The following is a 24,700-nucleotide window of genomic DNA, read 5'->3' on the forward strand; positions in this document are numbered from 1 at the left end:
CGACAGGATGCTGGGTGTACTGAATAGAGAGCTATGGAAGATATTCAGGCCAAGAGATCGGCAATGGGGGATAGGATCTCCTCATATATCTTTGGGAAAGTTAACATATCACAACAGTGGGTACTAGACCTTTTGCGGGCTGAGAGTCCGGAGGACAAAGCCGCTGAGTGGACGGAGAATAAGGAGCATAGAAAGGCCAAAGAAAAGGCCATCTAGCCCCTGTGTCTGCAGAAGCAAGTCCAACCGCTTAGGGAGCCGGTTGGTAGGCTTAAGGCAGAGCTCAAAGAGTCCGAGAAGCAGTCAGCTGCAAGGGCCGTGGCAGGAACAAGGCTTTTAGATGAGTTGCGTGAAGAAAAGCAGGAGAGGCACACTCAGGAGGAAACCTCCCGTAACAAAAGAGAGTATCTGCAGTGTCAGGTAACAGGCCAAGTTCAATGAGCAGGTCGCATGGCAGGAGGCCGCTCGTCTAATGGGTAAAGTAAACGGGTTGGAGGGGTAACTGAAGGATTTTGGGCCCAAATTTCCCCAAGAGTTGCCCTGTTTTTTTTTGGAGTTGTTATATATGCATACTATAGATATACTCTCTGTATAGTCACCGTATAGTTGCATAATATGGAGACTTGTTTACCGGAGGTACCATCAACAAGGTTCACACTGTATACACTATGCTGGCACCACCAGAGGGTGCAACTGGTGGAGGCCCAGGGGTCACCTGTACACCACAGGTACCCAGGTATAAAAGGGAGTCCACCATGCACTATCCTCACCCTGGAGTTATATTAATACTTTGCCTCGTGGAGTCATTATCAGAGCATCTAAAGACATAACAGGCGTAAGTAGCTTTTTTTGGAGTAACTTAAAAATCGCAAATTTCCCCATTTAACTTGCTCCAATGTAAGTCAGTTAGTTAGGTTTTATTTCTAGTTTAGTTTGTTCTCTCCAAAAGGGGGCGTGACAAACCACTTACACCTCTTCTGGCCATAGAAGCAAATTTGGTCAGCTGAAAGTTACTCCAAACTAACTTAGACCAGTGTATGTGGCCACTTTTGTAGGCACAGAAAAACCTTACCTACATTTAAGAAATCAGCGCAGGTAGCCAGAGATAGGGGGGTGGGAAGGTGAGTTACAGGATTCCAAAGCACTAAAGACCTTCACAACATCAGCACAACAACTGCACAACATCACCACAAATAAAAGAAAGATAAATCAGCTACAGAAAATAGAGCAGTCCTACCTTGCCGACTGCAGAATGCACCAGCTAGCCCTTCTGCCAGGGCGGCAAGCATGCATGACTGTAGGGGTGAGGGATTTTTACTTTTTACAGTTGACCCTAAATGTTGCATGGTCCTAATGGAGGATGATTCAGTTTTGATGCAAAAGATCTTGTATTGTAAATTTTACAGTGCACTTCAACGCTACCAACAACAACAACAACAGCAACAATAGGAAAGAAAGTCTGCACCCATCCCTCACCCACATCTCGGGGAAAGTGCACTCCCTCATAGGATCGGTGATGGTAGTGGGGGGGGGGGGGGGGTAGTGGGGGCCCGGCTTGGGTCTGACCGGTGGCTGTTGCATGGAGTGAAGTGGGAGTGACATTGTGCCCTTATTGCAGAAGCCAGCTCCCCCATGGCATCTGCCATCGCTCGCACACTCTCTGAAATGCCCGCCCTGACTTCCCATCTTCGAGCAGAGATTTCACCCGACAGTGTCGCGACCTCAACACGCACCCCACTGATGGCCGCCACAAGTGATCTTGTGAAGGCATTGGTCTCCTCACGCAATGAAACCACCTGATTAACCTCTGCTGAGGGCTGCCTTTCAGGAGAGACTGGTCGGCTTCTCCTTCCCCTCGCCGTGGGTATGCCTAGTGGCACCCCTCCAGTGTGAGGCACAGGCTGGGACAGTGGGGGACTGGGTGTCCCAAGATGCATTTCCCGACCGCCACTCGGACCCACGATCTCGGAAGGTGTGAACCCATGGAATGTTGCCGAGGAGCTAATGGAGGGTTCTGGCAGTGTGATGCCCTGTGCTATGTCCTGATCCATATCACGGTCAGCATTCTCCTGAGCACACATTTCCATGGACCCCTCTTCCCCCCACCCGCCTTGGTCTGGAGCGCACGCATCTGGATCCTCAGGATCTTGAGGAGTGCCTTCTTCTTCTGCAAAAGACAACACAGCAGTCAAATGGTTAGCAGCACAGGAGGGGGCAGGATCGGTAGCATGCGTAGTCTCACACAGAGCAGGCCAATCAGCAGGTTGATTTGAAGGGCGACTATGCATTTTAATGACTCACCCTCACCCTTGCGTGTGGGTCCAGCTTGTGCAGAGCTGATTCTTTTTCTGCCGATGTGAGTCAGCAAGGCAGCAACCCTCTGTTCCAGGGGTGTCAGTTGGTGTAGATTTGGCAGACCTCCTCCTGTTCTAGTTCTCTCCCTCTTGTTGTGGGCCAATTTCTTCTGCAAAGATGAAAATATTAATTGTCAGACATGGTGCGCTTCTGATGGGTGGAACACATACAGGTGCTCACATTTTCCACTGCAATTCAATTTAAAGATGAAGATATTACTTACACTCATTACTTGACCAACATCCCGCCATTTCTTCTTGCACTGGCTTCCAGATCTTGCGGCGTTGACCCCAGCGGAGAATTCTTCTACAACGAGGTTCCATCTTTTTCTCATTTCCTTGGGTAAGACCTTTGACGGACCACTCTTGCTGATACCCAACTCCAGCCGTTTCTCTTCAATTACAGTCACTAATTTCTCCACTTCCTCATGGAGGAAATTCTTGGTTCGTCTTGCACGCTCTTGCGCCATTCGTCTATTGGACTCAACTGCAGGTAATGTTCAAAGATCTCACCTCTCACCTCTCACCTCTCACCTCTCACCTCTCACCTCTCACCTCTCACCTCTCACCTCTCACCTCTCACCTCTCACCTCTCACCTCTCACCTCTCACCTCTCACCTCTCTTACACCTATCCAGCACTCCTTTCCACTCCCTCAGCCACACAAAAATCAATATTCAGACCTCACCTTTATATATGCTCCATAACCAATTATTCTGAGGACGCTCTCCCCTTAATTGGCCGATTGCCAAGCTTCCTGTTACACTGCGCATGTGCGCAAACTGAACCGCCCATTGCGCATGCGCGCACGCTCAAACGGTCATGCGTGCCCCTGCTGGCACTACACAACATGCTGGCCCCAAGCCCCGCCCCCCTGCCTGCCGCGCTGAGCAAGCGTGACCGAAGCTCCGCCCCCCCCCCCCCCCCGCAGTCTCTGCTGCGCGACGCCGATGGATCCGGACGACGAGGGAGCGGCCAAATTCAAAGGTAGATTTTTGGCGCTTTTTTCCCCCCAGGAAGTTGGCGCGCCACATCTAACTACGGCACTCTAAGCGGCTGGGAAAATTTGGGGCCATTAAGACAGCGTATAGGGTAGCCACCAGTAAGTATTTTGAGAGTGGGAACCATGGGCCCTGCCAAGAGAAGATCCAAAGCTTGACCCATGCTCTATACAAGGCCAAAGGAATGGTCTGCCTATAGGCCCCGGGGGGAGCTTGGGTGGACTGGGAAGAGGAAGGGGAAGATAGTGATGATTGGGAGCTGGACAGGGATGCACGACCTCTGCCAGAGGCGCCGGGACCCATGTATCCCATACGGCAGCAGAAATACGGTGCGCCCGTAGACGGCCAAGGTCAGGGAGTGCTGCAAAGCGATTTTGTGATCCCATTCTCAACCCCACAGGTGCAAAATATGATTTCAGGGGTGCCCAAGCTTACCAACGAAGGCGACCCATCGATCCACTTCACAGAGGTGGAACAGGTGGGAGGGATTAATGGGTGTAATGAAGCAGAGGTTCACAAGCTGCTATTATTTTCCCTGGAGGGGAAGATGTATCAGGCCCTATCTGCCGAAAGCAAGAGGGGGCAGGGAACCATAGAGGGCTTAAAGGAGGAAATCCTAAGAGCCATGGGTTACACCCAAGTTAGTCCATTCTCCAGGGTGGGATGGACGTGCAACTGGCTTGGGAAGCACCTCAGGCTTTTGCGGACCGGCTCTGGCTGGTCTATAATAAAGCCTGTAATGGAGTGCTGGACCGAGTGCAGTTGCAGGAGGAGCCAAGGAACCATTGGCTCAGGACCCTAGTGTCAAAAAGTTTGCCCCGAATTAGGATAAACTCCAAGAACTGGTTTGACCCTGAGAATCTCCAGAACACGGAGGCCGATGTGCTCCGTCACATGAGTCTAGCATTTAAGGAAGGCGCGGAGGAGGAGGTCAAACCAGTTAAAGAGAAGGTTCACGAGATAAAGGCCAGTGAGGGTAGTAAAAGAGAATGGCGCCAGGAAGGAGGTAGCTCAGAGAGGGCTAGGGTGTGGGAAGATGGGACATGGAGGAGAGACTGCCCGGCCCCGAGGAGGGGGCAAGGCAAAGGAGATCCTCCAGTGCCTACGACGAAACCTGCCAAGGCGAAGGGACCGACCCCGGAACAACTTGATGTTCTGGTGACCGCCCTTTGGACAGCTTTTGTGCCAGAGCAGGGAAGGGTAGATGCTGCCCTGAACAGGGAAATCCCGACCGCTCCAGTAATACCACCACCCTGACTAGCATGCACCCAGCCTGAGTACCTGTGTTTTCTCACGTACAATGAATGGAGTAGACCATGCATGAGGATGGGGGTGGAGAAGGTAGAAGGGAAGTACTTGGTGGATACTGGGGCTTCGAGCACGGTGATTCATGCGAGTAACCCGACCGATTCACCCTGGTCCAGCAAGGTTCCACACAATCTGGTGGGGTTCATGGGGAACGAGCAGGCGGGGACGATGTCCAGGCCATTAGCCATAGATTTAGGATCCCTCCACACCAGGTGGGAATGCATCCTAATAAAGTGGGGACAGCCAGAGTCAGGAGTCCTAGGGGTCGACTTTATGTTAGCCCCCAGAATCATAGTGGATTTAAGGATCCACTGTCTTTAGGGGGAAGGAGAAAGAAGTGGTAGTGATCCCAAGAAAAGGGGAAGGTAAAAGCACAGTGCTTACGATGAAGCCGAAGGGTAGTTACGACCTAGAGCAATTGGTTAATATTACCCCGGCCAAGTACCGGGCTTACGTGCGGGACAATCTCGCATCGTTCGCCACACACAATCACGACTGCGGTAGGGTGACGGGGGTAGAATTCAGGGTACAAGGAGACCCTATGTCCCGGCCGCAGAAACAGTATAATTTCCCCAGGGAGGCTGAGGCCGACTTAGAGACAGCACTGGGATCCCTGGTAGCCCAGGAGGTGTTGAGGCCCATAGCCACATACGTGAACTCTCCACTTTGGCCGGTTCAGAAACCGGACCAGTCGTAGAGGGCCACCATGGACTATCGGGTGCTCCGCAAGAACATTCCAGCTTGCGGCTGTAGCCAACCTGCTAGGGAGCATTCCAGCATCTGCGACCACATTCACGGTGCTGGATATATCGAACGGGTTCTGGTCAATTCCCCTCAAAAGAGAGGACCAGTACAAGTTTGCATTTTAAAGGGCAACTGTATACCTGCTCGTGCCTTCCCCAGCGTTTCCACAAGAGCCCCTCCATTTTTCACCAGTGTATGGCCAACAGTTCAGCAGACCACAGCAGTTGGTGCAGTATGTGGACGATTTGCTTCTGTTCCCCGACGAGGGGGAGGAGCATGGTCCGCTGCTGGCCGAGCTGTTGAAGGACATCGGGTTCAAGATCAATCCCAAGAAAGCTCAGATCGGTCAGAGGGAGGTCAAATTCCTCGGGCTGACCGTAAGGGCTGAGGAAAGGGCTATAGACGGGGACAAACGGAAGGCGGTACAGGAGTTACCAACCCACACGACCGTGATGGGGGTGATCCTTCCTGGGGCTCACGGGGTACTGCAGGGATTTTATTGAGGATTCCGACACCACGGCAGCCCCTCTACTTCAGCTCCTCCGCAAGGGAGTCGGATGGGAATGGGATGGGGGCTGCACGGCAGCGTTCAATCGTCACAAGGGAGACCTGTAGACAGCACCCATCGAGGGGCGATTAATGGTGGGGAGGACTTAATTTTAGAAGTTGCAGCCAGCAGGGACAGTTTGAGCGCAGTGCTACTCCAGGAGCGGCACCGCAAACTGAGGTCTGTGGTGTACTCATCAACAGTCCTCACAGATGTAGAACGGGGGTTCTCCAATTGCGAGAGGCATCCTCTTGCCATGCATTGAGCCGTGAAGCGCTCCCAGCTCTTCACGGGGTCATCCCAGATCAATCTACTAACCCACTATACCCCCACTCAGATGTTATTAGATGGGAGAATAAAGGATGGCACAGTGAGCAGTGTTCACATTGCTCACTGGACTTTATTGCTCTAACAAATGAATCTGAGAGTGCAAGGCCTGTATGAGCCCAAGCTGGCAGCTGACATGATCTATGCAGGGGCGGCCCATAAGTGTTTGGTAGAGGGAGTACGGGACGTAGACGTAGGATTTCGGTCCGGGTTAAACCCCACGGGCCGCAAAAAAGTTGTCGATGGATCCAGTTTGGTGGTAGCAGGGGAGCGTTTCACCAGATGTGGGATCTATGACCGGACGGCAGGCTTTGCAAGGGCCATTAAACTCCCGAGCACTCTGAGCGCTCACCACGCCGAAGAGTTCCGGACCCCATACAAGATCTGCTCAGATTCCACGTTCACATGCAATTCGTGCACCGAATACTTGGCCATCTGGTCTCGTCGCGGTTTCACATCCGCAGACGGGAAGCCCTCAGCAACCAAATCACTATTGCAAAGGATCTTAGAGGCCACGGGAAGCCAGGGAAGCCATTACATTCATAAAGTAAAGGCCCATTCCAAGACTGAGCCCAGAGGGGAAGGCAACCAAAAGGCTGGAGTTAGCCAAGGAGGGAGCCAAAACAGGAGAGTGTTGTGACCCATATGGGTCCAGCCCAGTAGCAGCGATCCGGGACAAAGGGGGAACACAAGGGAGTGTAGGGGTAGCATTGGCCCCGGACTTGAGGAAATTCCAGGCACAGGATCCCATCCTCAAGGTTGTCCTGGAGCAGCTGGCTGGGGAAGAAAAGATAGAAGGCCTGTTCGGGGTACTGGGCATTACTTTAAAGGAGGGAATGCTTTTCAGGGGAGATCAGTGGGTGGTTCCAGAACAGCACCAGAGGGAATTCCTCCAGATAACCCACAGGGGCCCAGGAGCGGGACAACAAGGGCCAGAGACTACCTGGCAGAGGGTAGAATAGGCAGAGTGGTGGCTGCAACTGAAGGAGGATGTCCATGATTTTTGCGCAGACTGTCTGGTGTGCGCAGCGAACAACCCCGATCTCCAGAAAAGAAAGGTTCTCATGGGACACACGAGAAGGTTAGAGGGACCATGGCAGTCGGTACAGGTCGATTACATCAGGCCATTGCCCACCGCAAAGTGGGGTTACAAGTACTGTTTGGTCCTAGTGGACATTTTCTCGAAGTGGGTTGAAGCCTTCCCTTGCCGATGAGCCACAGTGTTGACGATGGCAAGGATCTTGGTGAGGGAAGTGTTCTCTAGGTGGGGACTGCCCCAGATCGTAGAGTCCGACCAGGGGAGCCACTTCACAGGGCAGGTCATGCAGGCTACATTGAAAGTGCTAGGAAAAGAAGGGAAATGGCATGTGGTTCACAACCCACAGTCATCGGGCATTGTGGTGCGACTTAATCGGACCATCAAAGAAAGGCTGCATAAGGAAACAGGACAGTCCCCGAAAATGTGGGTTGAGGTCCTGTCGTTTGTCCTTATGGGGGTCCGAGCCAGCCTCTCCCCGCATGAGCTCATGACTGGTAGGGTCATGTGCACGCCCACCCATGTTCTGGCACCGGTTCTCACAGTGGGGCAGGTGAGAGAGGTAAACCGGGACAAGTTTGTCAAGAATCTGTTCGAGCACTTGAAACAGATTCATTTGCAAGCTGCCAGCAACATGGGGAAGCAGCAGGGGAGCAATCGGTTGTTCCTCGAGCCCCGGAGAACCCACGAGCAGAAGGTAGGGGATCAGGTCATGGTCCGCAATTATGCTCAGGTGGGCATGTCTGAGCCTTTGTACATGGGACCCTACAGCATCGGAAATAAGGCCAGTCCCATGGTGTACGCGGTTAAGCTTCCGAAGCGCACAAAGTGGTTCCATGTGAACCAGTGCAAGTTGTTTAACCCGGGGAAAAGAGCGAGAAACAGAAAGAAGCACCAAGGCGCTGTAAACAGCAAGGTGGATGCGGGTCTTCCTCCCATAGTTTGGGACAGTGAGGAGCCCGTGGTGGTGGTGGTTAGGAGGAGGAGCAGGATCCCATGGCCGAGAATGCCATGGTCGCCTCTTTACACACCACCGAGGAGCCGTAAAAGGCCCAGCATCGTAGAGACCGAGTGTGGCCACCCAGAGACGGGTGGCGGTGTATATAGTTTCCTTCTCAGTTTCATGTTTTATAGAGTGTATTTTTGATGAAGCCAGACCTGTGGAGGTATACCTTCTCACAGAAAGGTTGTTGTTTCTTTGTATCTTCACAGGATTCCGAGAGAAAGATGGAGACTGTCATGTATTTAACCCCTTGTAACCCGTATTACGCTATCACCAGAGGGCCTATCTGTTGGAGTCCCAGGGGAGCCCAGCATCCCTTGGGAGCAAGGTATATAAGCACGAGGTACCTGCACTCTGGAGTCTTATTAAAGGAGCTAAGGTCACACTTGCTCATTGTACACAGTACTCAGTTTCATCTTTTATTATGAGTGTACCAATTGGCGACGAGGTAAAGAACAATCGCGTGAAAATGCAAAGAACAGTTGGTATCCTGGAGAAGTTCTCAGAAGGGGACTATTGGGAGGCCTTCGTGGACAGGCTCCAGCAATACTTCGTGGCCAACGAGCTGGAAGGGGACAAGAACGCTACCAAACGAAGGGCGATCCTCCTAACTGTCTGTGGGGCAACAACCTATGGCCTCATGAAGAACCTCCTGGCTCCAGCAAAACCAACAGCTAAGTCCTATGAAGAATTGTGTACACTGGTCCGGGAGCACCTAAATCCTAAGGAAAGCGTTTTGATGGCGAGATATCGGTTCTACACGTGTCAACGATCGGAGGGTCAGGAAGTGGCGAGCTATGTCGCCGAACTAAGGCGCCTCGCAAGACATTGTGAGTTTGAGAGATTCCTAGAACAAATGCTTAGTGACTTTTTTGTACTGGACATTGGCGATGAGACAATCCTTCATAAACTTTTGACTGCAGAAGCTCCGAATCTAATAAAGCCATAACGATAGCCCAGGCATTTATGTCCACCAGCGACAACACCCAACAGATTTCACAGAGTAAAGAAGTTTCGGCCAGTACTGTGCATAATGTAACGTCGGTTTCGAGCAGAAATATACATGGCACAACGTACACATCGCCAATTGTTACAATCATAATAAAGGATGAAACTGAGTACTGTAAGCAATGAGTAAGTGTGACTTTAGCTCCTTTAATTAGACTCCAGAGTGCCGTTACCTCGTGGGTGGCCTGCTTATATACCATGCTCCCAAGGGATGCTGGGATCCCTTGGGACTTCAACAGGTAGGCCCTCTGGTGGTGGTGTGATACAGGTTGCCAAGGGTTAAATACATAACACACGCAAAGACTGTAAATGCATTAATATGGGAGGACAGGAACACTTCGGCGCAGGCAGTACAAAACGAAGTGTGCGTGTTGTACGGTGCCTGGTTGTTGAGCAAGGGGCGCGGTAACTTAGAGGACCTCCAGCAAGGCTGCGTCCCGTCTTGGATCAGCAACCGGCACCTCGCAGCGCTCAGCCCATGTCAGCTCCTTCTAGCCTCCGAAGCCTACCCAATCCCAGTGGATTGCGGTCAGTCCAACCACACAATCATGGGGATAGTGTTGCATATGCTGGTAATGGGTGAGACATCACAACCAGCGGCAGTATACAGGGTGGAGAACATTGGGGTCATACGGGAAGGAGTGCACGTACGGTATCATGAGGTCCCACCATTTGTTATAAAGTGGGAGCATGCCATGATCGGCATTGACCTCAATGGGTGCCAGAGCAGGGCTGCACACGTCATATTGTGTCCCCAGCATTTGAACGTTCTCGATCAGCCAGAGTGCGGGTTTGAATCCAAGAGTCGAGAGCCTATCAATTGCACCGTGGAGGTGAGGGCCCATAGCCACATTACACCTCAGGTAGCATATGCGGGCAATGGATATACTGCGTAACCACGAGTGTGGACCGGTATCGAGTGCACCGGAACACTTGGTGTCCGGTCACCGACAGCACTTTCTGCTTCAAACCCCACACCGAAGTTCAAGTGGCACAGGGACGCATTATTCTGATCCCAGAACCATCCACGGTACACATTACGGTAAATTACACGATCCCGAACCTGCAACAGTTCATTACCCAGTTTGGGTATCAGATCCCTTTTCTGCCGGAACACCTAACAACGTTATTAAAGGCCGTCGAGCTATCCCAAAAACATTATTTCATACTGGAACAGACAAACTGGCACACAGGGGAAAGAATTAAAGAGATAAATTCCCTGCCCTGGTGGGACCTTGGTATAAGTGTGGAGGTTCCTCGTGGATCCGGATATGCTCACATACTCTCTTCATTGTACAGTTTTTGATTGTGATATACCCGTTGTGTATTTCTTGTAAAAAGAGAAGTCAGGTGCTCCGGAGTCGATGGGAGGCCGTAGTTAACGAACCTTGAATGTAACTTTCTGTATCTATATGCTAACAGTGCGATGCACAGTTGTATTACATGGATTTATATTTGGGGTGTTTTAAAAGTAAAAAGGGATAGGATTGGTTGGGAACCGCGATGCTTGCTCACCAGTGGACATTGATATGTTCTAGAAGACTCTTGAAATATCATAGGGGGGACTGTAAGCATCGAATCCCTGAGGATTTATTGGACATTGTCTGGACATTGCGTTTTAATATTCTTCTCACTGCAGAAGAAAAGCTGGAAGCTGTTTGTGGGAGGGGCCCAGATGGTACTCCATGTTGGATTTAGAATGATGGGCAGGGAGTCTGGGAAGACAATGGTCAAGATAAGGCAATTCATTGCAGGTGATGAGCAGATGGAGAGTCCATTGTTAAGCAATGTGAACTCGTCAAAGGTAGATCAGGTGCACTGATCAGTGATCGAGCCATTACCTGGATGAGATAACAGAACAAGAGAAAGCCATTTAAGCCCAGACCAGTTGGAAGCGAAAACCCATCACTGGACTCAAAACAGGAAGCCTCGAAAACAAGAAAACTTTATTGGGTAAAAGCAGAAGACACACCCACAGGAAGCCTCGAAACAAACTTTATTCAGCTTGAAGGAACAGACAGTATAGGGATATAAAAGAGGCCGTGTGGCCACACATCGCTCTTGCTCTCTTGTTCTCGCTCACTTCGCCTCTACAAGGACCAAACCCTCCGTATGGGATGGAGAGAAGAAACCAGAAGAGACATGTTTTCATCAGGAGAAGCAGCGACTAAGCCAACGAATCGGTGAGCATCATCTTCTGCACACACATCTTTTAAGATCACAGCCACGGTGTGAGGAGGTATCGTGGGTTCTCCCAATCAATATCTTAGGGGTTTTCAGGGAAGGTTTTAATCATGGGTATTTCACGATAGGGGCCTTTTAAGATGGACCAGACTGTGTTATTGTACTGCATTTGTTTGTTTTACACACCAGGATGTGTGGTTTTACTGGGTGCAGGTGTGTGTTTTAACTTTAATAAAAGCATTGCTGGTACTCAGACCAAGGTACCCATCCCTGACTCATTCATCTGTTCAGTACAGTATTCACTCCCAGCATTAGAACTATTGTAAACTGGGGGTGCTTCGAAAACACCTAAGAGAAACCACTTACAGAGCAGAGGGCAGGAGTTACTTTTTCACACCGAGCGTTGTGAGGCTGTGGAACTCATTTGCAGGGCTGGTGGTTGAGGCAGAAACTGTGGCAACATTGGAGATTAGATTAGATAGGTGGATGAAGGAGAAGGGGATAAAGGGAGTAGGATGGATAAATATGATTAGGACTATTTGCTTGCATGGAATATAAATGCCGATATGGGCTGATTGAACCGAATGGCCTTTTTCCATGTTGTAATTTCTATGTATATAATAGGTATCTGTAGGTGTTTTTTAAGATTTTGCAATTATTTTGACAGAGGGATCAGTCCTGATGTTTTTTTATTGATTCATAATCAAGTTTAAAAATCAGACTAGATCTTGAAGACAAGAAGCTTAATGTGTATCTGTACAGCAATGTCTCAACTCTAGGCTTCAGATTTTTAAGAACAGCACCTTACCCACTTTACATGTTACACTGGGGCCATTAAACTGGATTGACCTGCTGGCCACATGACTAAGAAGCAGTAACCATAATCTGATTCTGTGTTACTGAAATAATTCACAGATAGGCAGTAAGTCCTGACTATTACTTGGGATACTATGCTGGCATAGCACACAACTGATAGGTCAGCTTTGACCAGCATACTACGTGTACTTTGGTACATCCTTTACAACCTTTATTATGCTGGACTTCAGACCTTTGTGACTAACTAATGTACACATTTTGCTTACTGCATTTAAATAGACATTTCTGTCTACATCTTAAGCTATTCATAGCTTTTGCTAAATTGGATGAGGTTATAATGTTGGTTTGGTTGTCAAATTTTAAGCATAGACTGAGTGAACCTTCCATAGGCATATCCCCCACCCAACACACAAACATTTTACTCTCAATATTGTAGAGCCAAATTTTCAGATTTTTACGTGCATAATTTTACTAACTCACCTCCTCTAAAGGTATTTATTTAGGAATTATGCAGCTTTGTATATTTACAAACCATTCCCCTAGTGTCACTACATCACTAAACTTGTCAGCAAACGGCAATAGCTCGCAAGTTCAGTCATCCCATCCAGCAGTTTTTCTGATACGTCACAAATCTACTGAAGTCATTTTATGTAACTTGACAATTTTGTTCTTATTGGGAATCAAGAGATGGATTTTCTTTTAATTCTCTGATGAAATCACGGACTGAGTACAGATAGGCAGCTTCACAATAAGGACACAATTCAATATTCTGTTGAAGGCTAATGCTCTGAATTTTCCTTGGCATTGAGACAACAACAACAACTTGTATTTAATATAGCACCTTTAACATAGTAAAATGTCCCGAGGTCCACCCCAATGGTGGGACAGTTGTCCATGAGACTATAAATATGTTGAGGAAGCTCATGGCTATGATTGAGATCCACAATAACTTCCATACTCCTTGACACAATTGGCAGCAGGGATACTGGCCTGTAGTTATTTGGGAATTCAATGTATTACTTTTTTAAAGATATGCATAAAATGTGTTACTTACTCCTGAAATAAGACAGCACTGATTGACAGCTAAGATAAATGAGCAACACGAGCAGGTAGTATTTTATGATTTATAATATATTTTATGATAGATATTGGGCCCGAAATTGATGATCCCCTGCTGCCGCCTGATTCTTGGCGGTATTCCGGCGGTCCGTGGTTTTTCACCACCCGCTGCTGGGACTTTCATGAAAATGTCACGTATTTTCTCCTGCCCTCTGCTCTCTCTTACAATTAATCTTGTATCTGTGGCCTCTTGTTCTAGATCCCTCAACCACAGCAAACAGTTTTCTTCTATCTGCCTTGTCCCATCCTTTCATAATTTGAAATACTTCCATCATGTCGCCCTGTAGTCTGCTCTGTTCTGCTGAAAAAAGCAGCAATTTTCAAGTATTTCTTTGTATTTGTATTTCCTCATACTAGGCATCATGCTAGTGAATCTGAAATGTGCACTCGCGAGAGGTCTCATTATCTCTCCTACAATGTGGAGCCTGATACTGCATGCAGTATTCATTTTAAGGTGTTATAAAGACTAATCATTACATCTTGGTTTTATATGCTGTCGGCCATATATAATGTAGTAATGCAGCAGTGGTGGTCCTTGAACTAAGACTGTGCTACATGATGTGACGGTACTCATGTCACCCTGACGCCTCCCCTGCTGCTAACCACTTAAATGTTGTATTGTACTTGCAGATGCTGATTTGGATGACACCAAGGTAGCCTCCATCTCAACCTCCGGCATTCAAGCAGCAACCGCCTCGATCTCTGGCACCCAAAGAGCCTCTGCCAGAGCCCTTGCCTCAAGCCCCTTCAGACCCCCCCACCTCGACTTCCGCGAGAACCCCCTCCTCCACCTCCGCCACCCAGGGAGATCAACGACAGAAGGGGGGGGGGGGGGGAGGTAGGAGAAGGAGCAGTCCATTGTTTTAACCTTTGTGTCTGCACCTGTGGACACGAATAACTCTGCATCGGGGTTGGCGTTGTATGGCTTTGCAAATGATTCCAAAGAAGCGGGACCAAGCGGTGTGCAGCAATGCATCCCTAGTGATCAAGCCACTATGCCGCTAACACGGAGGTTGATGCAGCAAAGAGGGAGTGCTGCAAGACATGGGGCTGCTCAACAGGACATAATTGAACTGTCAAGGATGAGCGTCGAGATAGGTCAAGAGCTCCTCCAGGCCATGGCTGCGATAGTTGGGCACATCGCGGGACTTTCAGACCGACATCGGGAGTCTATGTCGAGGCTGATTGCCGCGGTGAAGCAAAACACCGAGTCCATCGATACCATGCGGCAATTGATGGTCTTGGGATATGGCACACAACCCCACCCCCACCCCCGTGCCATAGCAGCCAGGCCTTCCACATCCCGAACTGCTCATGTGAGTCCAATCATAGCGCCGCCATTGTCTTCCCACCAATGATGGCAGCAGCTCCGGAAGCAGTGCTGCACAACGTCCTGGCCCCAACGCGGGGAGGGGCAAGGGTGGGGGTCGGCGTGGGGATAGGCAAAACGTTTAAGATCAGCTAAGATCAGGTAAGATCCTACTTTTCAGGACGGTATTTAGGACGGGCGGTAAATGGATCTTAGTGATCAAATTTGCATTTTTGGGCCTTCTCCGTTGGGAGGCCAGTATCGACTACTGCTGGTGGTAAATATCTGATGAATTTCCCGCTGGAGGGAATGTGGGCGGTAAGTGGGCAGTGATTTATTTTTTTGGGATTAAATTCGCATTTCAGGGCGGTTAGTTCCGATTTTTTTAGGTAAGTTTTTCACCAAAGCGGGCGTAATCTGCCACCCACGCCAATTCTGGCCAGTTAGGCAAGTTTGGCCAGCTGAGAGTTACTCCAGTTCTTTTTAGGCCAACGTTTGTGGCCTCTGTCGAAAAACCTTCTGGTGAGTTAAGGAAATCGGCGCAGGTAAGTGTAGCAGATGCCCGGATAGCAGCAGCAGGAAAGGTAAGAGAGAGAGATGGGAGAGGGACGAAGCCTTTCGGGTGTATGTAGGTGCGGGGACCAGGAAGGAGGCCATTCGGCCTGGGATAGGTGCGGGGGAACGGACTAGGAGGTCATTCGGCCTGGGATAGGTGTGGGGGAACGGACTGGGAGGTCATTCAGCCAGGGACAGGTGCGGGGACATGGACCGGGAGGCCATTCAGCCAGGGCTAGGTGTGGGACAGAGAGACAGGAGGCAACTCGGCCAGGGCTAGGTATGGGACAGGGAGGGAGGAGGTCACTCGGCCAGGGCTAGGTATGGGACAGAGAGACAGGAGGCCACTCGGCCAGGGCTAGGTGTGGGACAGGGAGGGAGGAGGCCACTCGGCCAGGGCTAGGTATGGGACAGAGAGACAGGAGGCCACTCGGCCAGGGCTAGGCGTGGGACAGGGAGGGAGGAGGTCACTCTGCCAGGGCTAGGTATGGGACAGAGAGACAGGAGGCCACTCGGCCAGGGCTAGGCGTGGGACAGGGAGGGAGGAGGCCACTCGGCCAGGGCTAGGCGTGGGACAGAGAGGGAGGAGGCCACTCGGCCAGGGCTAGGTGTGGGACAGGGAGGGAGGAGGCCACTCGGCCAGGGCTAGGTGTGGGACAGGGAGGGAGGAGGCCACTCGGTTAGGGCTAGGTGTGGGACAGGGAGGGAGGAAGCCACTCGGCCAGGGCTAGGTGTGGGACAGGGAGGGAGGAGGCCACTCGGTTAGGGCTAGGTGTGGGACAGGGAGGGAGGAGGCCATTCGGCCAGGGCTAGGTGTGGGACAGGGAGGGAGGAGGTCACTCGGCCAGGGCTAGGTGTGGGACAGGGAGGGAGGAGGCCACTCGGCCAGGGCTAGGCGTGGGACAGGGAGGGAGGAGGCCACTCGGCCAGGGCTAGGTACGGGACAGAGAGGGAGGAGGCCACTCGGCCAGGGCTAGGTACGGGACAGAGAGGGAGGAGACCACTCGGTTAGGGCTAGGTGTGGGACAGGGAGAGAGGAGGCCACTCGGTTAGGGCTAGGTGTGGGACAGGGAGAGAGGAGGTCACTTGGCCAGGGCTAGGCATGGGACAGAGAGGGAGGAGGCCACTCGGTTAGGGCTAGGTGTGGGACAGGGAGGGAGGAGGCCACTCGGTTAGGGCTAGGTGTGGGACAGGGAGAGAGGAGGTCACTTGGCCAGGGCTAGGTGTGGGACAGAGAGGGAGGAGGCCACTCGGCCAGGGCTAGGTGTGGGACAGGGAGGGAGGAGGCCACTCGGTTAGGGCTAGGTGTGGGACAGGGAGGGAGGAGGTCACTTGGCCAGGGCTAGGTGCGGGGAACGGACCGGGAGCCCCTTCGACGTGGGATAGGAGAGGGGATCGGCACCAGCATCGGGGGGGGGGGGGGGGGGGGACTTTAATAATTTAATGGAAGTAAGTTGCTGTAATGTATTTGTGCTTGTGAAGTTGCTGCAATGTGTAATGTGCTTGTGCAGGTTGCTGTGAGCTGGCTGTATGTTTCACTTTCCAGCTTCAGCCCACATTGTGTGTCTGCTTACTGTGGCAGCCTGATCTTTATGGTGCAGATTAAGGCTCCACTCCTAAAACTAAAGGACAGGCTAAGCTGCACCAAAATGAAGAAATCAAATGGGGAAACTTGGAACATTTTTTTGGGGCGTACTTGGGCCTCCAAAAAACGGGTGTAACTCTTCTAGTACACCAAAAAAAAGCTTTGGGTAAAATTGAGTGCATAACCTCCAACCTGATTCTTAAACAGATACCTACCCTTGTTTTAATTTAAAGGAGCGAAAAACCTTTACGTGAAAAAAACAGATTAAAAAGAAACACTGGGACATTCCTTTCCGACTCCCTAATGAAACATTTTTGCTGGTTGGAGTTTTACTTCAAATGTATACCACTCTTTTAATCTTGATATTTCTGATTGTTTATTGGTGCCTTTTAATTTTATAATCGCACTCTGCTTGTTCTTTTGGTTGCCTGAACTTCTCTACCTTTTTTACATTGTTCTTGGAGTGGGTGACATGGGTAAAGCTGTATTTAGTGACCATCCTTATTTGCTCTGAGATGGTGGTGATGGGCACAACTGAAGGGCTTGCTGGGCCACTTCAAAGAACATTACGAGTGTGGCATTACACTGTAGATTGAGTAATGGTGACATGTTCCCTTACTCGAAGGACATTGCTTGCAGTGTGGTTTTACAGTAGCTCTTTAACCTACGGTGCCAAGTTTCGTGTAGCTCAATGTTGGTCAGAGATTGGGCGTTCTTTATTGCAGGGTGAAGTATCTCAGAGATGGTGTTAAGGATTATTAATGCATGGGTGAGGTGGGGGAAAAAAATCAACTGAAGCACTGGTTACTTAACTGTTGCTGAAGAGCTCTGGTGAAGGCAGATTTTTGTAGAATCATAGGGGTCACCTGTTAGCACCTCCGGAGGGCGTTAACGGGGCACGGAACACTTTTCACCCAGGGGAATTGGGGTGGATGGGGTGGATGGGGTGGGGGGCTGGATGGGACGCCACCGGCTCCCGTGAAATTGCCCAGGAGTTTGCGGAGGCGGCGCCACACCTCACGGGTAGCGCCCCGGGCTGCCGTGCAACCGACGATTAAGTCATTGTCGTGTGCAGCGGCCCCTCATCGCTCTTCACTGACCCTTTAACGCCCCGTTGTGGATATTGCCCCACGCCCCACGAGGCTGGCACCGAGCACGTGTCAGCGTCCGCCTCGCAGGTCATGAAGCAGGCCGACAACCACTCGCGGGGTGAAAGTTAAAGGGGATGCCGCAGGCAACCCACGCCGCTATCTTGGAGGTTTTGCCGACTCACCGGTCAGCCCAAATTCTTGCCCCGATGCACGGTCCGGTCCGCCATCCTGCAGCCCGGCACTCTATCTTTTTGTGCCGGGCTGCAGCCTCGGTACGACACTACCCTGGTGGCCTAGTGGAGGCCATCAGAGGCCGTGCAGAATGAGCAGCTGTCCTCCCCTTTAAGCGAAGGGGAGGGGTGCAGCGCTGCCAATTGAACCCCATTAGCGCCGCTGGGCCCAGCCCAAGGGGAAGTGGCCCGTGCGGGATTGTGCTCCTCTTCTTCTGAGGGGCGGAATTCCGCGGTTGCGGCGGTACTTCCGAGCTGGGTGCAGTTTACCGCCCCCAATCAGGGCGCAGGGCAATTTCTCCCTCATAGAACCTTACAGCACAGATGGAGACTATTCAATCTTCGTGCCTGTGTCAGCTCTTTGGAAGCGCTATCCAATTAGTCCCACTCGCCTGTTTCTTTCCCCATAGCCCTGTAAAGTTTTTCCCCTTAAAGTATTTATCCAATTGCCTTTTAAAGGTTACTATTGAATCTGCTTCCACTATCCTTTCATACAGTGCTTTCAAGGTCATAACAAATTGCTGCATAAAAAAAAATCTCATCTTGCCTCGAGCTCTTTTGCCAATTACCTTATTGGCAAAGTGTATTGTCAGCCTTCTGCTTTTTCTCAACCCTTGCTTTCATTGCGTTCTTCCTCACCAGTTGGTGGAAAGTCTTATTACTGTGCAGGCTCCATTTGCTGTCCTCATTGCACAGTAAAGTTGTACAGAATGCAGCAGACGACCACAATCTCTCTATGGGCTGTAGCGCAAAAAGTCGCAGACCTGTGCAGGCAGAAAAAGCGTTGTTTGAATAGTTCATCATCATCATAGCCAGTCCCTCGAATCGAGGATGACTTGCTTCCACGTCAAAAAGTTCACAGGTGTTTCAATGAAGGACCTAAAATTCCAGCGGCTAGATTTGACACTTTTGTGCAGATCGCCGAAAAATGGGCACTATTTCCAGTGTGGGCGGTAAAAATGGGTTTTCAGATCGCCGGCTTGTTGCCCATTCTCAAAGCCCCTAGTCTCATAGGAACATAGGAATTAGGAACAGGAGTAGGCCATCTAGCCCCTTGAGCCTGCTCCGCCATTCAATAAGATCATGGCTGATCTGGTCGTGGACTCAGCTCCACTTACCCGCCCTCTCCCCATAACCCTTAATTCCATTATTGCTTAAAAATCTATCTATCTTTGACTTGAAAACATTCAATGAGCCAGCCTCAACTGCTTCCCTGGGCAGAGAATTCCACAGATTCACAACCCTCTGGGAGAAGAAATTCTTTCTCAACTCGGTTTTAAATTGGCTCCTCCGTATTTTGAGGCTGTGCCCCCTAGTTCTAGTCTCCCCCACCAATGGAAACAACCTCTCTGCCTCTATCTTGTCTATCCCTTTCATGATTTTAAATGTTTCTATAAGACCACCCCTCATCCTTCTGAACTCCAAGGAGTAAAGACCCAGTATACTCAATCTATCGTCATAAGGTAACCCCCTCATTTCTCGAATCAGCCTAGTGAATCGTCTCTGTACCCCTTCCAATGCTAGTATATCCTTCCTTAAGTAAGGTGACCAAAACTGCACGCAGTACTCCAGGTGCGGCCTTACCAATACCTTATACAGTTGCAGCAACACCTCCCTGCTTTTGTACTCCATCCCTTTCGCAATGAAGGCCAACATTCCATTTGCCTTCCTGATTACCTGCTGCACCTGCCAACTAACCTTTTGGGATTCATGCACAAGGACCCCCAGGTCCCTCTGCACCACAGCATGTTGTAATTTCTCCCCATTCAAATAATATTCCCTTTTACTGTTTTTTTTTCCCAAGGTGGATGACCTAACACTTTCCGACATTGTATTCCATCTGCCAAACCTTAGCCCATTCGTTTAACCTATCCAAATCTTCTTGTAGCCTCTCTGAGTCCTCTACAGAACCCGCTTTCCCACTAATCTTAGTGTCATCTGCAAATTTTGTTGCACTACACTCTGTCCCATCCTCTAGGTCATCTATGTATATTGTAAACAGTTGTGGTCCCAGCACTGATCCCTGTGGCACACCACTAACCACTGATTTCCAACCGGAAAAGGATCCATTTATCCCGACTCTCTGCTTTCTGTTCGCCAGCCAATTCTCTATCCATGCTAATACATTTCCTCTTACTCCGCGTACCTTTATCTTCTGCAGTAACCTTTTGTGTGGCACCTTATCGAATGCCTTTTGGAAATCTAAATACACCACATCCATCGGTACACCTCTATCCACCATGCTCGTTATATCCTCAAAGAATTCCAGTAAGTTAGTTAAACATGATTTCCCTTTCATGAATCCATGCTGCGTCTGCTTGATTGCACTATTCCTATCCAGATGTCCCGCTATTTCTTCCTTAATGATAGTTTCAAGCATTTTCCCCACTACAGATGTTAAACTAACCGGCCAAAATTACCTGCCTTTTGCCTGCCCCCTTTTTTAAACAGAGGCGTTACATTAGCTGCTCTCCAATCCGCTGGTACCTCCCCAGAGTCCAGAGAATTTTGGTAGATTATTACAAATGCATCTGCTATAACTTCCGCCATTTCTTTTAATACGCTGGGATGCATTTCATCAGGACCAGGGGACTTGTCTACCTTCAATCCCATTAGTCTGTCCAGCACTACCTCCCTAGTGATAGTGATCATCTCAAGGACCTCCCTTCCCACATTCCTATGACCAGCAATTTTTGGTATGGTTTTTGTGTCTTCCACTGTGAAGACGGAAGCAAAATAATTGTTTAAGGTCTCAGCCATTTCCACATTTCCCATTATTAAATCCCCCTTTTCATCTTCTAAGGGACCAACATTTACTTTAGTCACTCTTTTCCGTTTTATATATCTGTAAAAGCTTTTACTATCTGTTTTTATGTTTTGCGCAAGTTTACCTTCGTAATCTATCTTCCCTTTCTTTATTGCTTTTTTAGTCATTCTTTGCTGTTGCTTAAAATCTTCCCAATCCTCTAGTTTCCCACTAACCTTGGCCACCTTATACGCATTGGTCTTTGATTTGATACTTTCCTTTATTTCCTTGGTTATCCAAGGCTGGTTATCTCTTCTCTTGCCGCCCTTCTTTTTCACTGGAATATATTTTTGTTGCGCATTTTGAAAGAGCTCCTTAAAAGTCCTTCACTGTTCCTCAATTGTGCCACCATTTAGTCCTTGTTTCCAGTCTACTTTAGCCAACTCTGCCCTCATCCCACTGTAGTCCCCTTTGTTTAAGCATAGTACGCTCGTTTCTGACACATCTTCCTCATCCTCAATCTGTATTGCAAATTCAACCATATTGTGATCACTCATTCCGAGAGGATCTTTTACGAGGAGATCGTTTATTTTTCCTGTCTCATTGCACAGGACCAGATCCAAAATGGCTTGCTCTCTTGTAGGCTCTGTTACATACTGTTCTAAGAAACAATCCCGTATGCATTCTATGAATTCCTCCTCCAGGCTACCCACTGCGATTTGATTTGACCAATCGATATATAGGTTAAAATCCCCCATAACTACTGCCATTCCTTTTTCACATGCCTCCATTATTCCCTTGATTATTGCCCGCCCCAACATGAAGTTATTATTTGGTGGCCTATAAACTACGCTGACCAGTGACTTTTTCCCCTTACTATCTCTAATCTCCACCCACAATGATTCAACATTTTGTTCATTGGAGCCAATATCATCCCTCACAACTGCCCTGATATCATCCCTTATTACCAGAGCTACCCCACCTCCCTTCCCATCCTGCCTATCTTTCCAAATCGTCAGATACCCCTGTACATTTAATTCCCAGTCCTGGCCACCTTGCAACCATGTCTCTGTAATGGCCACCAAATCATACCCATTTGTAATGATTTGTGCCGTCAACTCATTTACTTTATTTCTAATGCTGCGTGCATTTAGGTAGAGTGTTTTCATCCTACTTTTTAAACCATGATTTTTAGTTTTTACCCCTCCTGCAGCCCTTTTATATTCAGTGGCCCTTTTTGTTTCTTGCCTTTGGTTTCTTTGCCCTCCACTTTTACTCATCTCTTTTCTGTCTTTTGTTTTTGTCTCCTTTTTGTTTCCCTCTGTCTCCCTGTATTGGTTTCCCATCCCCCTACCATATTAGTTTAACTCCTCACCAACAGCACTAGCAAATACTCCCCCTAGGACATTGGTTCCGTTCCTGCCCAAGTGCACACCGTCCGGTTTGTACTGGTCCCACCTCCCCCAGAACCTGTTCCAATGCGCCACGAATTTGAATCCCTCCCTGCTGCACCACTGCTCAAGCCACGTATTCATCTGTGCTATCCTGCAATTCCTACTCTGTCTCCATTTTTGAAATCGGGCGTTACCACGAGCGATATGAAATGGGTGGTAGCGTTAAATCTCTCTGACTTTCTGCCAAAAAGTGTCGCCGTCCTTAACAACGGCATGGCAATATTTGTTTTCCCGTGATTCAGGAGGTCAGAGGTCATCATTACATGCGCAGAAGAGGAGACAGAGAGGGACTGAAAGCGTGTGTGGGTGTGGTGTGTGCTTGTTTGACTGTTGTGGGAGGCACGAGGGAGATTCACCAGCAGCAAAAAGCCTACTAAGCACCAAGAACATAGTTGGCACCGAGTTTTTGTCCAACAAATAAGATATAACATGGAAGGGATGGAGGAGGCCCTGGAGCTGGTAGCCAGGAACACTGTGGCAGAGGGCTCCCAGTGGTTCCGGAGCGCGGCACTGTACCTCAAGGTGCTGCACCCCCATTGGTAACGACACATGAGAGCCAGGAGCAACAACTTGCTTCTGGCTCAGAGCACGTTCCCACCTCGGGACCGTCCTCTCCCGTATCCGTCCAAGCAGCGGTTCGGCCATCATCCCCGCCCCCCCCCCCAATGAAGCATCGCCTGAGGAACTCCTCGGCCAGGCGGCTTGGAGTCAGGAGGGTAGGGGTAGAAGTGAGGAGGAGAAGTGGGGTTCGTTTTTACAGAAATATTGATGATTTCAGACAAATGGTCAGTTTAAATGTTTTTTATTTAACAAAACCTTGTTGCGCATTGGTTCAGATAGCTGCACCATTACACGCTGGTGATTCCTTATCAAAAGGTATAATTACACTTAACTTCAATCAACTTAAACTTTAACTGTCACCAAGGTGATGCCCACCATTCATGTATGACCTGCACATCCAGCAGTGTGTCAGCCTTGTAAATAACACCAACATTCTTTCAGGCAAAGTGCTCATTTATGAGTTCCTTATGTAAGAGTCTTGCAGCTATCATGTCACCACAGGTCCTTTCATGCGGTCTACAGGGGGGGGGCGGGGGCATGGCTTCAGCGTCAGCCTGATTGTCTGAGCTGATATCAGAGCCACCTCCTCGTCCTCCTCTTCCTCTCTCTGCTGAGGTGGACTGTTAAACTCTTTTGGCAATTCTTGTCCCCTCCTGATAGCTAAGTTGTGCAGCATGGAGCACACCACCACGAATTGAGCTCTTGCTCAGGTTGGTATTGGAGCTCACCTCCTGAGTGGTCCAGGCATCTGAAGCATTGCTTCAGCACTCCAATGGTTTTCTCCACGATATTGCGAGTGGCTCTTTGGCTCTCGTATCACCCCATGGCTTCGGTGTGGGTCTCACGCAGGGGGGTCATCAGCCAGGTGGCGATGCCATATCCTTTGTCCCCAAACATCCAGCATTGGCCTTGTGGCTGATTGTTAAACAAGTCAGATACAGTACTCTCACGCAGGATGTGAGCATCATGAATGCTGCCCGGAAATTTAGCATTCACTGCCATAATAATTTGCTGGTGGTCGACAATGAGTTGCACATTCAGGGAGTGGAATCCCTTGCGGTTCCTGAAAACCTCTGCATCCTGAAAAGGTGCCCGCATTGTATGTGCGTAAAGTCCATTGCTCCCTGCACCTTGGGTAAGTTAGCAATTCTGGAAAATCTTAGAGCCCTCTCACTCTGTGCCTCCCTGATCATAGGGAAGCTGATAAAGTCCATCCTGCGAGCGTACAGGGCTTTAGTGACCTGTCTAATGCAGCAATGTGTGGCGTGCTGAGACAGACCACAAATGTTGCCAGCTGAGGCCTGAAAAGAACCTGACGCCTAGAACGACAGTGCCATGGTGACTTTGACCTCGACGGACAATGCAGTACTGATGGTGCTGGCAGGCTGCAGATCTGCCCTTATGAGCTGGCATACCTCAGTGATAACCTCTTTGTGGAAGCGCAGTCTGTGGCAAGTGTTATCGGACAAGTTGAGGTAATACCACGTCTCCCTGTACTTGCGGGGGGTGTAGCGTCTGGTTCTCCTCATCAGATTGGCACGTCTTACATTGGGCACATAATGCTGTGGAGCGTACCTTCTGCCATCTCGAGTCTGCAGCATATAATTGGTCATCAAGAAAGGATGAGAAAGGACAGGCCCCATTCCAATAGCTATCTGTTTTCCACCGATTGGTCACAAAAAATGAATGCCCCGACGAGGACACCTATTAAATTTCAATCGTTCAC

General features: G+C 49.6%; 1 long non-coding RNA gene across 2 annotated transcripts in view; it reads left to right on the forward strand.

Moving 5' to 3' along the window:
- The first annotated feature begins 3,267 nt into the window (after nucleotides 1–3,267).
- LOC139273213 (uncharacterized) overlaps nucleotides 3,268–24,700 on the forward strand; it is a 44,211-nt gene continuing 22,778 nt past the window's right edge. The window contains exon 1 of one of the 2 annotated variants that reach the window (XR_011595037.1): nucleotides 3,268–3,337. This is a non-coding gene — a long non-coding RNA (uncharacterized lncRNA). Of the gene's footprint in view, nucleotides 3,338–14,071; nucleotides 14,097–24,700 lie in introns of those variants that run through there. The other variant, XR_011595038.1, reaches the window with a different exon arrangement.

The sequence above is a fragment of the Pristiophorus japonicus genome, chromosome 9 (assembly GCF_044704955.1).
Source record: "Pristiophorus japonicus isolate sPriJap1 chromosome 9, sPriJap1.hap1, whole genome shotgun sequence".
Classification (NCBI taxonomy): domain Eukaryota; kingdom Metazoa; phylum Chordata; class Chondrichthyes; family Pristiophoridae; genus Pristiophorus; species Pristiophorus japonicus.